The sequence below is a fragment of the Mixophyes fleayi genome, chromosome 7 (genome assembly GCF_038048845.1).
Source record: "Mixophyes fleayi isolate aMixFle1 chromosome 7, aMixFle1.hap1, whole genome shotgun sequence".
Taxonomy (NCBI): Eukaryota; Metazoa; Chordata; class Amphibia; order Anura; family Limnodynastidae; genus Mixophyes; species Mixophyes fleayi.
Window position 1 is genome coordinate 3,686,538 of NC_134408.1, and position 13,598 is coordinate 3,700,135.

Here is a 13,598-nt window from a genome sequence, read left to right on the forward strand (position 1 = left end):
CTTTACATCCACTCACCTGTTCCTCATCAAGTCTGTGAGCTGATTCCTATCCGCTGCCTCCGTGCACTACAGCCTCCAGCCTACAACTCGCCTGTGTTCATTATCGTGACTGTTAGCTGATGTCTATCCGCTGCTTCTGTGCACTACAGCCTTCAGCCTACAACTCGCCTGTGTTCATCATCGTGACTGTTAGCTGATGTCTATCCGCTGCTTCCGTGCACTACAGCCTCCAGCCTACAACTCGCCTGTGTTCATCATCGTGACAAGTTAGCTGATTCCTATCCGCTGCCCCTGTGCACTGCAGTCTCTTCTCAGCTCTCCTGTGTTTCCTCGAGACTGCTGCTCTCATTGCCATTCGCTACTCTCCGTGATCAACAGCTCCTGGTCCACTCTGCTCTCCCGTGTTCCATCGCTACTGACACCTATTGGTTGCTACTGGTTACCTCCGTGTACCGCAGAGTCCTGCTGCTGCTGACCGCGCTATCACCCATCTACTGCTGACCCGCTCTCCACGCCTTCACGTGTCCCGCTGGTCTACTCTCCTGTCAGCATTGGATTTATATCTCATCAACTACTCCTCTGCTGGATCATCTTCACTCTCCTGGGTCCTCCTTGAGTCCAGTTCCACGTGTTACTGATTCCTGTGGATTCGTGTCCCTGTTGGTCTCTTATCTGTGCGCTGCACCTACTAGACCGCTGCCTAATCTATCCTGGGACTTTTCATCCAGCCGGCCTCCAGCCGCTCAGGTATCGCTGCACTCCTATCTGACTGCCTGCTTCTGAACCACGGTATGCATACTTCTCATTGACTGTGCTGGTGTATTGCATATCTTGCTGGACTGTGTTGGTTCTCCTCTGGAGTCTGCTATCCGCTGAGTCTATTGCCATCATTGACTGTGTTAACTTGTGCTGGACTACTTCAAGAGACTTTCTATATTTGCAGACCTGTTCAGTCATTTATATATATTGTGCATGTTACTGTGGATCGTGTATAAGGTGCCTGTGTATATTCTGTGTTGCAGTCTCTCCCCGTGCACCTCCTCACATATATATTCAGTGGTACAACTTGCTAGTAGCAGACCACTGATCCCTGCTTCCAGTATCACCTGTTCCAGTATCCTCTCACATAGCAGTGGTACAACTTGCTATCGCAGACCACTGACTCTCCGGATACCTCCACTTGGATTCCATTCCTTCACTCAGACAGCGGTACCACTTGCTATCCGCAGACCGCTGACTCTCATCACCTCCTCGTTTCTGTTGGACATTCCCCCTCACTATAGCAGTGGTACAACTTGCTATCGCAGACCACTGACTACCTTCACGTGTCCTTGTCCTACAGTTCCTCGTGTACTATTACCTCCATATTACCAGTGCTGCTAGTCATAGACTTTCCTGAGCATCTCATCATCTGCTGTTTCCTGTTCCGTGATCACCCAGCTACCAGAGTACCCTATTACCATCTACATTGCTCTGGTAAGCCTACCACCTGGTGATCCCTGGGTAAAGACTCCTAGTGCCCGTGACAAATACTTTGTAGAGCCACTTTTTACTGTATTTACAGCCATAAATCTATTTGGAAATATCTCTACTAACTTTGCGCACCGAGACTGTGGAATATTTGCAATTTCTTCCTGGCAGAATTCTTTAAGTTTTTTCAAATTTCGTGGAGAGCATCAAAGGACTGCTCTCCAAGTCCATCCACACTTGGCCAGTCATGGACATTCACATTCCTATCCTTAAGTCACTGCCTTCTTTTCTTGGCGGTATGTTTTAGGTCATTGTCATGTTAGAAGGTGAACCATCTGCAGCGGTCTAGCAGAGGGCTGCAGGTTTTCCTCAAGAATATAGATGTTCCGAACAGCATCTATCTTCTACCCTTCAATTCTGACCAATCTCCCAGACTTTTCTGAAGAGTGTGGTGTGTTTTGGGTGGTGTGCTGTGTTTGGTTTGCACCAAAAATAGTGCTTGGAGTTCAGTCCAAAAATTTCTAACTTGGTCTCATCTGACCATGCAAGCTTTTGCCAAATGGCATCAGAATCTTCCAAGTGTTTTTTATTTCAAAGCGCCAAATAAGACTGAGCGTGCCACTTTTTTCAGAAGAGGCTTCTTTTTCGCCATAGAGGGTATCTTTGTGTAAAGCTTTTGGGATAGTTGTCACATACACAGACCGACCAATCTCAGCCATAAAGACTTGTAAGTCCTTAAAAATTTTTGTTGGTCTTTGCATTAAATGGTACTCAGAGGGAGAGTAAAAGCCTTTGAAATCTTTTTGAATCCTTCTCCTAACTTGTTCCTTTCCACAACTTTATTCTGGAGCCCTTTTTAAAGCACATTTCCAACCATGGTGAATTCTATTCCTTACTAAACAATACTAGTAGTGGAATCCTCAAGGAACAGCCAGTTTTATTCTAAAGAAATCAAAACCACTAGAACTGATGTCATGTGGTGGCCAATTAACATGTTGTGTGGTCAGGGAGGCCATTGGTTGTATCTGAGCATAATGGTTACTCCAAGAGTATTATCACTTATCCAAACCTGGTATTTTAGTAATTAAATTATATTAATTGTTAAGAATTTTTGTAAATATTAATTTCAGTTTAATGTTGATGGTGATAATGTGTAAATAGAGCTGGACAATTTTGATTGAATTTATTTCAATTTCTATGGTGTAATCTGACAAAAGGTTATGATTTTGACAGGGTCTGATGATTTTCTACAGGCACTGTATGCATCATGATATGTGTCTGCATGTGCTCACAATTATACAAACATTCTATTACTTTACTCAACCACTTTCCACCCTGTTCTATCTCCACTCCCAAGCTGTCGCATGTGTTAGACTCCCCCAAATCTATATAGCTGCATATGTGTGCAGCCTGGACATGCACAGAACCAAGTTCTGTTTAACCAAAGCAAACTAGCATAGGTCTTACTCTACATCGGGTCCAGTAAGTCTTTTATGAATAAGTAAATATGATCTTCCACAACATCATTTCAGTTCTAATGAATCTAATAAGCTTTTTTATAGCTAATATTTGAAATAAAATGAACTATTAAGTTTTCTTACTTACCAAGCTGAGCAAAGGTTTCTCCAATCTCGTAGGAATTTAGTGTTGTCCATCCACGATTATCCACCAGAGTGATGTTTTCTGTGAGCTCATATTGTGTTCTCTCTGTAGTCCCTTCTCCACATCCACCAACTGTGTGTGCCCATTTCTTGTATTCTCCATCCTCCCAGACGTACTTACAGGTGTTGATGAATGCAGATTTACCATGTGCTATAGATCCAAAGAGCTGGATGAGAATTCTGTTGAATCCCTGATTACCTCTCCTACATTTATCAAAGCTGAAATTACTAATGATACGTTTATATTCATCTATCTCCATGTCTGCCTGTCTGATCATGTCTTCCCTGTATGTAAAAGCCAAAGTGACAATGTTATTACCTTCCTGAAGTTACTGTGTAAGTGAATAATAAAAACAGAACTTCCTGCATTGTAGCAACAATAACACAGCTACAAGAATTTTATTAACATGTTTCCTTATTTCTTCATGGTGCTGGTCCAAAGATCACAGATATAGTATCATACTTGCCAACTCTCCCGGAATGTCCGGGAGACTCCCGCATTTTGTGAGAGTCTCCCGGACTCCCGGGCGAGTGTGGCAATCTCCCGAATTCTGCCCACTTCACTAGGAAGTGCCCCACTTCCTAGTGAAGTGGGCAGAATTAGATCCCAAACGCCGCGATTCCCGGTGAATCGCGGCGTTTGGCCCCGCCCCCGCTGTCAAATGACGCAATTTGCGCCATGACGTCACAGGGGGCGGGGCCGAAATGACGCGATTTCGGCCACCCCGCCCCTTCACGCCCCCCTCCACTGGCTGGCTCCCGGAAGGGAGCTGAAGAAAGTAGGTAAGTATGAGATATAGTAAATATGAAAGTGACTGAAAGGTGTATAAGAGTGGTTTATGTTAAATCCACAATGTAATTTATTCTTACAGGGGGTATAAATGAAGCAGCAAAAAGTTTTGTTTGTCACTGTTCTAGCACTGCTGTATTTGTCTCTATTAAATAACTCCCTATTAGAGCAGAGAACCTCACTTCAACATACTGAAAATAAACAAAACTATTTTTATATATCACAGTAGAATGTTTGTTACTACAATTAGGGATTTAATTCTCACCTATGGGACTGGTGTAAGAGATATACATCCTTACCATATACTACATTTCACTTTATTGGGACTGTTTGTTGAATGGGCAATGTCTTGTCTCATAGTTGGCTGGCTGTAGAATCTTTGCTCTTGCAAAGTGGGAATTAGAGAAGATTTATTTACAGAGAGCAAATAACACAAATATCTGATTGATTTCTAATGGTTACTGTATTTTTACAATTTGTACTTTGTCAGCAAATAACAGATAACGCCTTAATGGGAATTCAGCAGAAATTGAAAGATCAGAGAGAAGAACTAAGGATATTACTGAAGTGGAAGGTTCTGTAATTTAAAGAACATATCCAATCAGGATAAACCTCCACCTATTGTAGTACAGTCTATTTTTTACCATGGTTTTTGCAAAATAGTTTCTCCATGGGTGTTGAAGGATGTGTAAATAGTCACTAAGGAGCTAACAGCAAATAAAATATGCTAATGAACATTTAATAACTATTTATAACTAATATCCTTTGTTAAAACCCCACGCCCCCATGGCAGATAACTAACACATGGGTCTTACAATCATACAGACAATAGATATAGTTTACTTCCAGCCACTTACACACAAATACTGCTATATGTTCATACAGTATGAACAGATAATTATATATACTTAGATACACATAACATGTTATAAGGACAATGATACTTATATCATGAAAGTTAACACGCAGCATATGAGATGTTTTATATTATTTTTAAAAAAACAATCTTCAATAATAATCTTAAAGCTAATATAAAACAACTTGAATAAAAGTGACTATTTACAGGAACTACATATATATGCAGTCCCGACAATGACTTATAACAAAGAGTTAGGAAATTTCTTGATGGATGCCTTCAGCAAGAGTATCCTTAATAAATAGCAATTTTTAGTATTTACTCATCAAGAACCCAAGACTCAAAGTAATTTACTATTTACCAAAAATTCACAAAACACTTGATAAACCACAAGGTAAACCTATAGTGTCAGGTAGCAACTCATTGACATCCAACAAATCCCCATTATATTGATTTGTTCCTGCAGCCTTTGGTCATTTCCCAAAAAAAAGTTATCTGAAGGATACGGCACAGGTCTTGGACATCATAAACAGCATTTACTGGAAGGATAGCTAAACACTAATGACCTGTGACTTTACCTCTATTGACACTGTAATTGATCATAGTATTGGATAAGAACATGTCAAGAATATACTCACTACAGAATCAGCAAATTGATTTATTTATTGAAGCCATTAAATTCACACTGGTGCATAACTATTTCTCGCCAGTGCCATAGACAGGAAACAGCTATAGGGAATGTCCTGTGCATATGGAAAGGCTTCCAGGAGAACCTGAAATCCTTTGTTAAATACATAAACAGCAATGATTTGAATTTACACTTTATAGCTGGGATCAGCCAAGAGAGAGTTGAATTCCTTTACTGTTAAATTTATGTAGAACAAGGTTACCTTGAAACTAAGAACTTTATGAAACACTTACATTTCCTCCACAAGTAACCATCACAGACAGTGGCTATCCGATATTCTTAAGGGACAATTGCTTCAACTTATTGATCTTAGGTCTCTACTACCTGTTAATACAAACATTACATTCTTGTGCACTTTTGTGTTGGATTCAATACTAAGTTTTCCATTTGTGTTTTGGTAACAAGGCATTAATATACAATGTTCATGCTATTTTAACTACTCTTTTTACTTTATATACCAATAAGTTTGTGTTTGTTTTTTGCACTTACTCACTATAAAGTGTGTTTTTATAGTCAGAATAGCCATCTGTCATTTGTTTATTTCTGTCATATCTATAGTTCACTTTATGTTTAACTCGTTTACAACACATTTATATATTTCTTTTGGCAACTACACAGTTGTAGTCATTGCACCTTGGGAACCATCCCTGTAATAGCATAGATGGTATAGTGCATTATTTTTTATCCCTGTTATATATTTGTATTATTTACCTTGATCATGTGTTTGTGTATGTGTGTTTAGCCAGACTACATTACCAAGAGCATGTATGGTGTAGATCTGGACTCTGGTCTGGGGGAGGGGATGAATTGTGTATGTCTGTATCCCACAAGCCATTACAATTCCCAATACAATTCTCATTGCGCATAAATACAAAAAAAAACCTGACAATATAAAACATATGCTCTCACATTCTGACTAACACCATTGACTTTATGCTCCAATTACAAAGGCATACTGCAAACTCCATTATTACACAGAAATGCTAACTCACAACATGTAGGTGTGTTCCAGACACCATTGCATTCTCATCATTAAAGTCCTCCTGTCTCTATACCTATTATTGTGCTCCATCTTCACTGTACTAGCTATGTTTGGAGCTTTAGGAGTCCTGGGGGTAAATGTATCAAGCTGAGAGTTTTCCGGCGGGTTTAAAAAACCAATCAGATTCTAGCTGTCATTTATTTAGTACATTCTACAACATGATAACTAGAATCTGATTGGTTGCTATAGGCAACATCTCCATTTTTCAAACCCGCCGGAAAACTCTCAGCTTGATACATTTACCCCCTGGTATTTTTTGTTTTCAGTTCTGTCATGTTTTACCCTGTAAGGTCCACTGTTTGCATTCTGTACAGCACTGCGGAAATCTTGTGGTGCCCAATAATAAAGGATAATAATAATAATAATTAATAATAATAATAATAACCACAAGATTGCATATGCTACAAACAGACTATAATATATATATATATATATATCCGTTCACAACACTGTACTACAAAAAATCCTATCACTATGCTATATGCAACCTGTAAGATATTGTTATCAAACATTGTTACTAGCTACATCTCACAGAACTCACTTCACTGTTTCTACTACAAATACACAGTACAGCCTGCATTGTTACTACACAAACACACATTGTTCTCCATGTGCCTTGTCTGGCACTCTTTTTATGAACCCTTCTATCCTCCTGACCACTTACTATTACTATGGATCAGGACTGCTAGGTTGCGTGAAGAGTGTTGAATCAGAGATGCTGGGTTCATCACAGGACAGCCGAGGAATGTACTAGAGTGTATGCTCTTATCTGTTGGTCACAGGATTACAGCAGGCAGAATGTACAGTACAGTGTAATATATCTGCACTTTATAAAATAATAATAGCATAAATAACATAAATAACAATAATAATCTGTGCACAATAAATGAAAGATACTTTTTCCAGTATGTCATATTTTCATTACATAATGATCAAAAAACCTAAAAATAAGTGGTGTGCACCGGCCACTTTTAGTGTTTTGGGTTTTAGGTTTGGGTTCTGATTAGCTTGAGGTTTTGGGTTCGGATTTGTTTTGCCAAAACACCCGACGAAAGGTTTTGGTTCTGATTTAGGCTTTTGGGTTCTGATTTATTTTTAAAAAAGCATAAAAAGTGCTAAAATCCAGTTTTTGGCTTTTTTTTTTCACCCCTACGCTATTATTAACCTCAATAACATTCAATAACAATCATTTCCACTAATTTCCAGTTTATTCAGAACACCTCACACCTCACAATATTGTTTTTAGTCCAAAACGTTGCACCGAGGTAGCTGGATGTCTAAGCTAAGTGGCACAAGTGGGCGGCACAAACACGTGGCCCATCGTAGGTGGCTGTGTAGGCTTGAATGGCCTTTTGATGCTCCTCCATCCTCTGCAGCATATAGAGGGTGGAGTTCAAGCGCGTCACTACCTCTTGTTTTTGTTGATGGCAGGGCAGGTTCATGCTTTTTTGATGTAGCAGGAACAGTGAACGTAATTTAATTACTTTAATATCTGATACTAAGCTTTCTGAACTGCGTAGTGGAGTGGCCCCGGTACCCAATTTGGTATCGGGGCCACAATACCTCCTCCAATTTGTCTGAATTCCACTGCACAGATGGGTGCTCCTACATCCTCTGCAGCATATAGAGGGTGGAGTTCTAGCGCGTCACTACCTCTTGTTTTCATTGATGGCAGGGCATTTTCATTCTTTTTTTATTTGGCAGGAACAGTGAACGTAGTTTAATATCTGATACAAAGCTTTCAGGACTGCGTAGTGGAGTGGCCCCGGTACCAGAGCTGGATTAAGGCCTTGGGGGGCCCGGGGCACTTCAGACAGGGGGGCCCCTAAGATCTAAAATTAAGGCAGTGGTTCCCAAACTTTTCAATTTTGCGGCACCCTTAGAGTCTCCATAATTTTTTCAAGGCACCGCTCCAAAATAATTACCCAGCAGTCCCGTTTTATAATTAGTTGTGTCAAAATAATGTAATAAGAATTTAGGTCAGGAAGGACATACTTAGTAAGTTGTTTGCAAAAATAATACACATAAATCCAAGGGAAAATAATATTTTTATATATTTTTTTTCTATTATATTTCTGTAAAAGAATAATATACAGCTAACTCACTCTGTGCCCTCCTTCATCTCCACATACTCTGTGCCCCTGCATCATCTCCACACACTCTGTGCAACTCTACATCCACACACTCTGTGCCCCTCTGCATCCACACACTCTGTGCCCCTCTGCATCCACACACTCTGTGCCCCTCTGCATCCACACACTCTGTGCCCCTCTGCATCCACACCCTCTGTGCCCCTCTGCATCCACACACTCTGTGCCCCTCTGCGTCATCGCCACACACTCTGTGCCCCTCTGTGTCATCACCACACACTCTGTGCACCTCTGCGTCATCGCCACACACTCTGTGCCCCTCTGCGTCATCGCCACACACTCTGTGCCCCTCTGTGTCATCGCCACACACTATGTGCCCCTCTGGATCTACTCACCCTGCCCCCTCTGCATCCAGTCACTCTGCCCCCTCTGCATCCAGTCACTCTGCCCCCTCTGCATCCACTCACGCTGCCCCCTCTGCATCCACTCACGCTGCCCCCTCTGCATCCACTCACGCTGCCCCTTCTGCATCCACTCATGCTGCCCCTTCTGCATCCACTCACGCTGCCCCCTCTGCATCCAGTAACGCTGCCCCCTCTGCATCCAGTAACGCTGCCCCCTCTGCATCCACTCACTCTCTAAAATATGATAGCTTTACAATGAAGGCAGTTGGGGAGGTAGCAGTATGGCATATCAACATATATACCCGCACTACCACTACTGTAGAATATATATTATATATGTGTGTGTGTGTATATATATATATATATATATTACATCCAGACATCATACCTTCAAATCTTTGTGGACCTAACCAGCTTTCCAGAAGGAGATTATTGGATCGGAGTAGAGGCAGGCAGCTGTAAGTAGTTTTATCATATATATATACTTGTTTATTTTCTAGTTTTTTGGGAGTTGACCACTCCCTACAAAGGTGCTGCAGGCTTTATAAGATGGAGGTTCAGGGGAAGGTTTTAAATGGAACACCCTGAATGTAAATTTGTATCACTAGCTTAGGGACTCACCTACAGGAGATGCCTTGACGTCCGGCAGGTGAGCTTAACCCCAATATAGCTATATTGTGCACAAAATTCTCCTTTATGTTTATGCTGACACAGTGATTTTTAAATTCTGTTTGTTTCTGAGCGCCGGACAACATTTTTCTTTTATTTGCACATATATATATATATATATATATATATATATATATATATATATATATATATATATAAATAAATATAAATTATACATAATGTACTACAATTTTATTCAAAATTTAATATAACTATACGGCTTCAGTAATTACTTTACTAATGATTAATAAAATATAATCTGCCACTCAATTTGCTCTATCAGCCTAATATTAATGTTTAATGTATATTTATTGAAACACTACTGATAAAATAAATAATCATATTTAAGAAGACTTCTCATAGCATGATTATTACTTGATTGCTTGATTAAATATGTAAAATGTAGCCAGAATATATATATATATATATATATATATATATATATATATATATATATATATATATATATATATATATATATTTATCAAATGTACTCTTACTGTTATAGGTGGCTACATTTTACATATTTACTCAAGATATACCCATGTTATTAAATCTTTTCTACATATATTTAGTTTTAGTATAATTTTTTAGTCACTCACCTACTGTCTCTCTCAAGTCATCATGCAGAGGAGGAGCTGCTGCTGCTGCACATGCTCAGCAGCTCCATTTCGGACACTTTAGGTATTAAAGCAGCCGCGGTGCTGCTAAGAAAAGAGTGGGCGCATGCGTCAGCTGTCAGATGGCCGCGGTTGCTGTCAGTTGATGGATAGCTACAGCAGAGGCAATGCAGGCGCCCCCCCCGCCGCCAGCGGAGACAGGGATGTGATGCCTGGTGTGTGCGGAAGCTGTCAGTTGCTGCAACTGACAGCTGGATAGATATGGATAGTTACAGCTGGATAATTAGGCGATGCGGGTGGCGGGGGGCCCTCAGAGAGAGGGGGGCCCGGAGCACGTGCCCCCTGTGCCCCCCCCCCCCTTAATCCGGCTATGCCCGGTACCCAATTTGGTACCGGGGACACAATACCTCCTTCAAATTGTCTGAATTCCACTGCACAGATGGCGGACACGGGATGCACGTCTAACACCAACATAGCTGTTAAGGCCGCAGTTATCCGCTTTGCCATAGGATGACTACTGTCGTACTTTGTGCTCATGGCAAACGACTGTTGGACGGTCAAATGTTTGGTGAAAGACGTAGCATTCTTACGACTTCCCCTCTGGGAAGATGACCGACTACCAGCAGCAACAGCAGCAGTGGCAGTAGTAGGCGTACCGCTGCAGGATTCCTCGGATGAATCCCGGATTGAAGAGGACTCAGTCTGGCTGGTGACTTGGGCTGCAGCACTAAATCTGATGGAGATCGTGGAGGAAGTTGACGAGGAGGGTGTTGGTGGTGTGTATCCAACAGGACCAAGGTATTCAGGTGTCCCTGGTCTGATGACGGTCCTAGCCCCAGTTACTGAATTAACCACTGAACTATGAAGGTTATTAAGGTGACGTATAAGGGAGGATGTCCCTAGGTGGCCAAGCTTAACTCATCAAGACTCATCTGATGATAAACGTAAAGTTGCCAATATGCCATTTACGACACGCAGTGGCAAGGAACGGATTAGGCCCTGGCCCATGTTCATGACTAGTGGTTCAGCTTCACCCAAGGAACTAAGTCCTCCCCCCCCCCACAAAAAATTTAAGAGAGTTATGCTGTCTGCAACAACACAGCAAACAACTATGCCTTCTAAAGAGATGTCATCACAAATCCCCAAGGCGAGTCCAAGGGTGTTGGTGGTTGCGAAGCCTGACCTTCACATCACTGTACGGGAAGAGGTGGCTCCTTCCACCATTTGCAGCACACCCTCTGCATATGCTGGAAGGATCATCCACAGTCCAGTTACAGATTTGGCTAATGAAGGTGTGAATGTTATACACCGGGAGGAGGATATTGATGTAGCTGGCGCTGAGGAGGATGTTGATGATTATGATGCAGACAGATACCAAATTGCCTTTTTCAATTTCTATTTATATTCTAGATTATATAACGGCTGAATAGTTTTCTATTTTACTCCTAGTGGAGAGGGGATCTGATGCAGACAGATACCAAACTGCCTTTGTCCATTTCTTTGTATATTTGATTTTCTAGTTCTACAGTCTATGTAGGCTGCTTTTTTTATATTCAACTACAAGTGTAGGGCGGTGGGGGGGGGGCATAGATAGCCACCAAAGTAACGTGGTCCATTAAATTTCACTTTCTAGCTCCACAGTCTGTGCAGCCTGCTTTTTTTTATCTTCAAAGTATTTACAAGCCTTGCAATCTAAATTAACAAGAGGTAGTGACGTGCTAGAACTCCACACTCTATATGCTGCAGAGGATGGAGGAGCATCAAAAGGCCATTCAAGCCTACACAGCCACCTACGACATAGGAAAAGGAGTGGGGATGCGCCTGAGTCATGTAAAATATTACGAAATATTAAATCTAGCTTGTACTGCTATTTAAAAGTCTAACTACGATCATTCACTGTTGCTGTACCCAAAAATAATAGGTACTGCTATTAAAGTACAGTCCAGTGGTACTCTCCTGTGCCGCAGATAATTTGTAAAAGCTTTGCCGAGTGTGTGTAGTTATGTATCACAGGTTTTAAGAAGACGCACAACACTGACAACCTGTTAGACAAACTGAGGGAAATAATCTCTCTGTGGCTCACCCCACTTAGACTCTCCTGGGGATTCGAATAACTGCCATTTCTAGTACTACCCTCTTTCTTTCTATATTTAAAAAAAAAACAACTGTCATTTCTATTACTACGTTAATTGTTTGTGCAGTCACCAAAAAGAGGAACTGCGCCCTTAACTGCTATGTTGGTTTTAGACATCCATCCGTTGTCCGCCGTCTGTGCACTGCAATTCAGACCCATGGAGGGTTTTTTAATTATATTGTGGCCCCGGTAAAAAATTGTGTACCGGGGCCACCCCACTATGCAGTCCTGACACTTTTTTATTGGAATTAAGACCCGTGGAGGGTTTTTAAATTATATTGTGGTGACCACTCCTCTACGCATTTCAGGAAGTTTTTTTGGTCCGATTCAGACCAGTTCAGGGTTTTTAATTATATTGTGGTGACCACTCCTCTACGCAGTCCAGGTACTTTTTTGGCTGCGATTCAGACCACTTCAGGGTTTTCAATTATATTGTGGTGACCACTCCTCTACGCAGTCCAGGTATTTTTTGGTGCGATTAAAACCAGTTGATGGTTCTCTTATTATATTGTGGTGACCACTCCTCTACGCAGTCCAGGTATTTTTGGTGCGATTAAAACCAGTTAATGGTTCTCTTATTATATTGTGGTGACCACTCCTCTACGCAGTCCAGGTACATTTTTGGGTGCGATTCAGACCAGTTCTGGGTTTTTAAATAATATAATATTGTGGTGACCACTCCTCTACGCAGTCCAGGTACATTATTTGGTGCGGTTAAAACCAGTTGAAGGTTTTCTTATTATATTGTGGGGACCACTCCACTACGCAGTCCAGAAAGATACCTCGTTGCAACGTTTTGGACTAAAAACAATATTGTGAGGTGTTCAGAATACACTGTAAATTAGTGGAAATGATTGTTATTGAATGTTATTGAGGTTAATAATAGCGTAGGAGTGAAAATTAGCCCAAAAACTTGATTTTGGAACTTTTTATGCTTTTTTCCCCAAAAATCCGAATCCAAAACCTTAAATCCGAACCAAAACCTTTCGGCAGGTGTTTTGCGAAACAAATCCGAATCCAAAACATCGAGAAAATCCGAATCCAAAACACAAAACACGAGACTCCAAAAGTCGCCGGTGCACATCCCTAGTTTTACATTGATCTCCACAATCCTGCCTGTCAGTCCAAACCCTTTGCCCCAACTAACAGCCTTTTCCAAAGGTAACAAATTTCC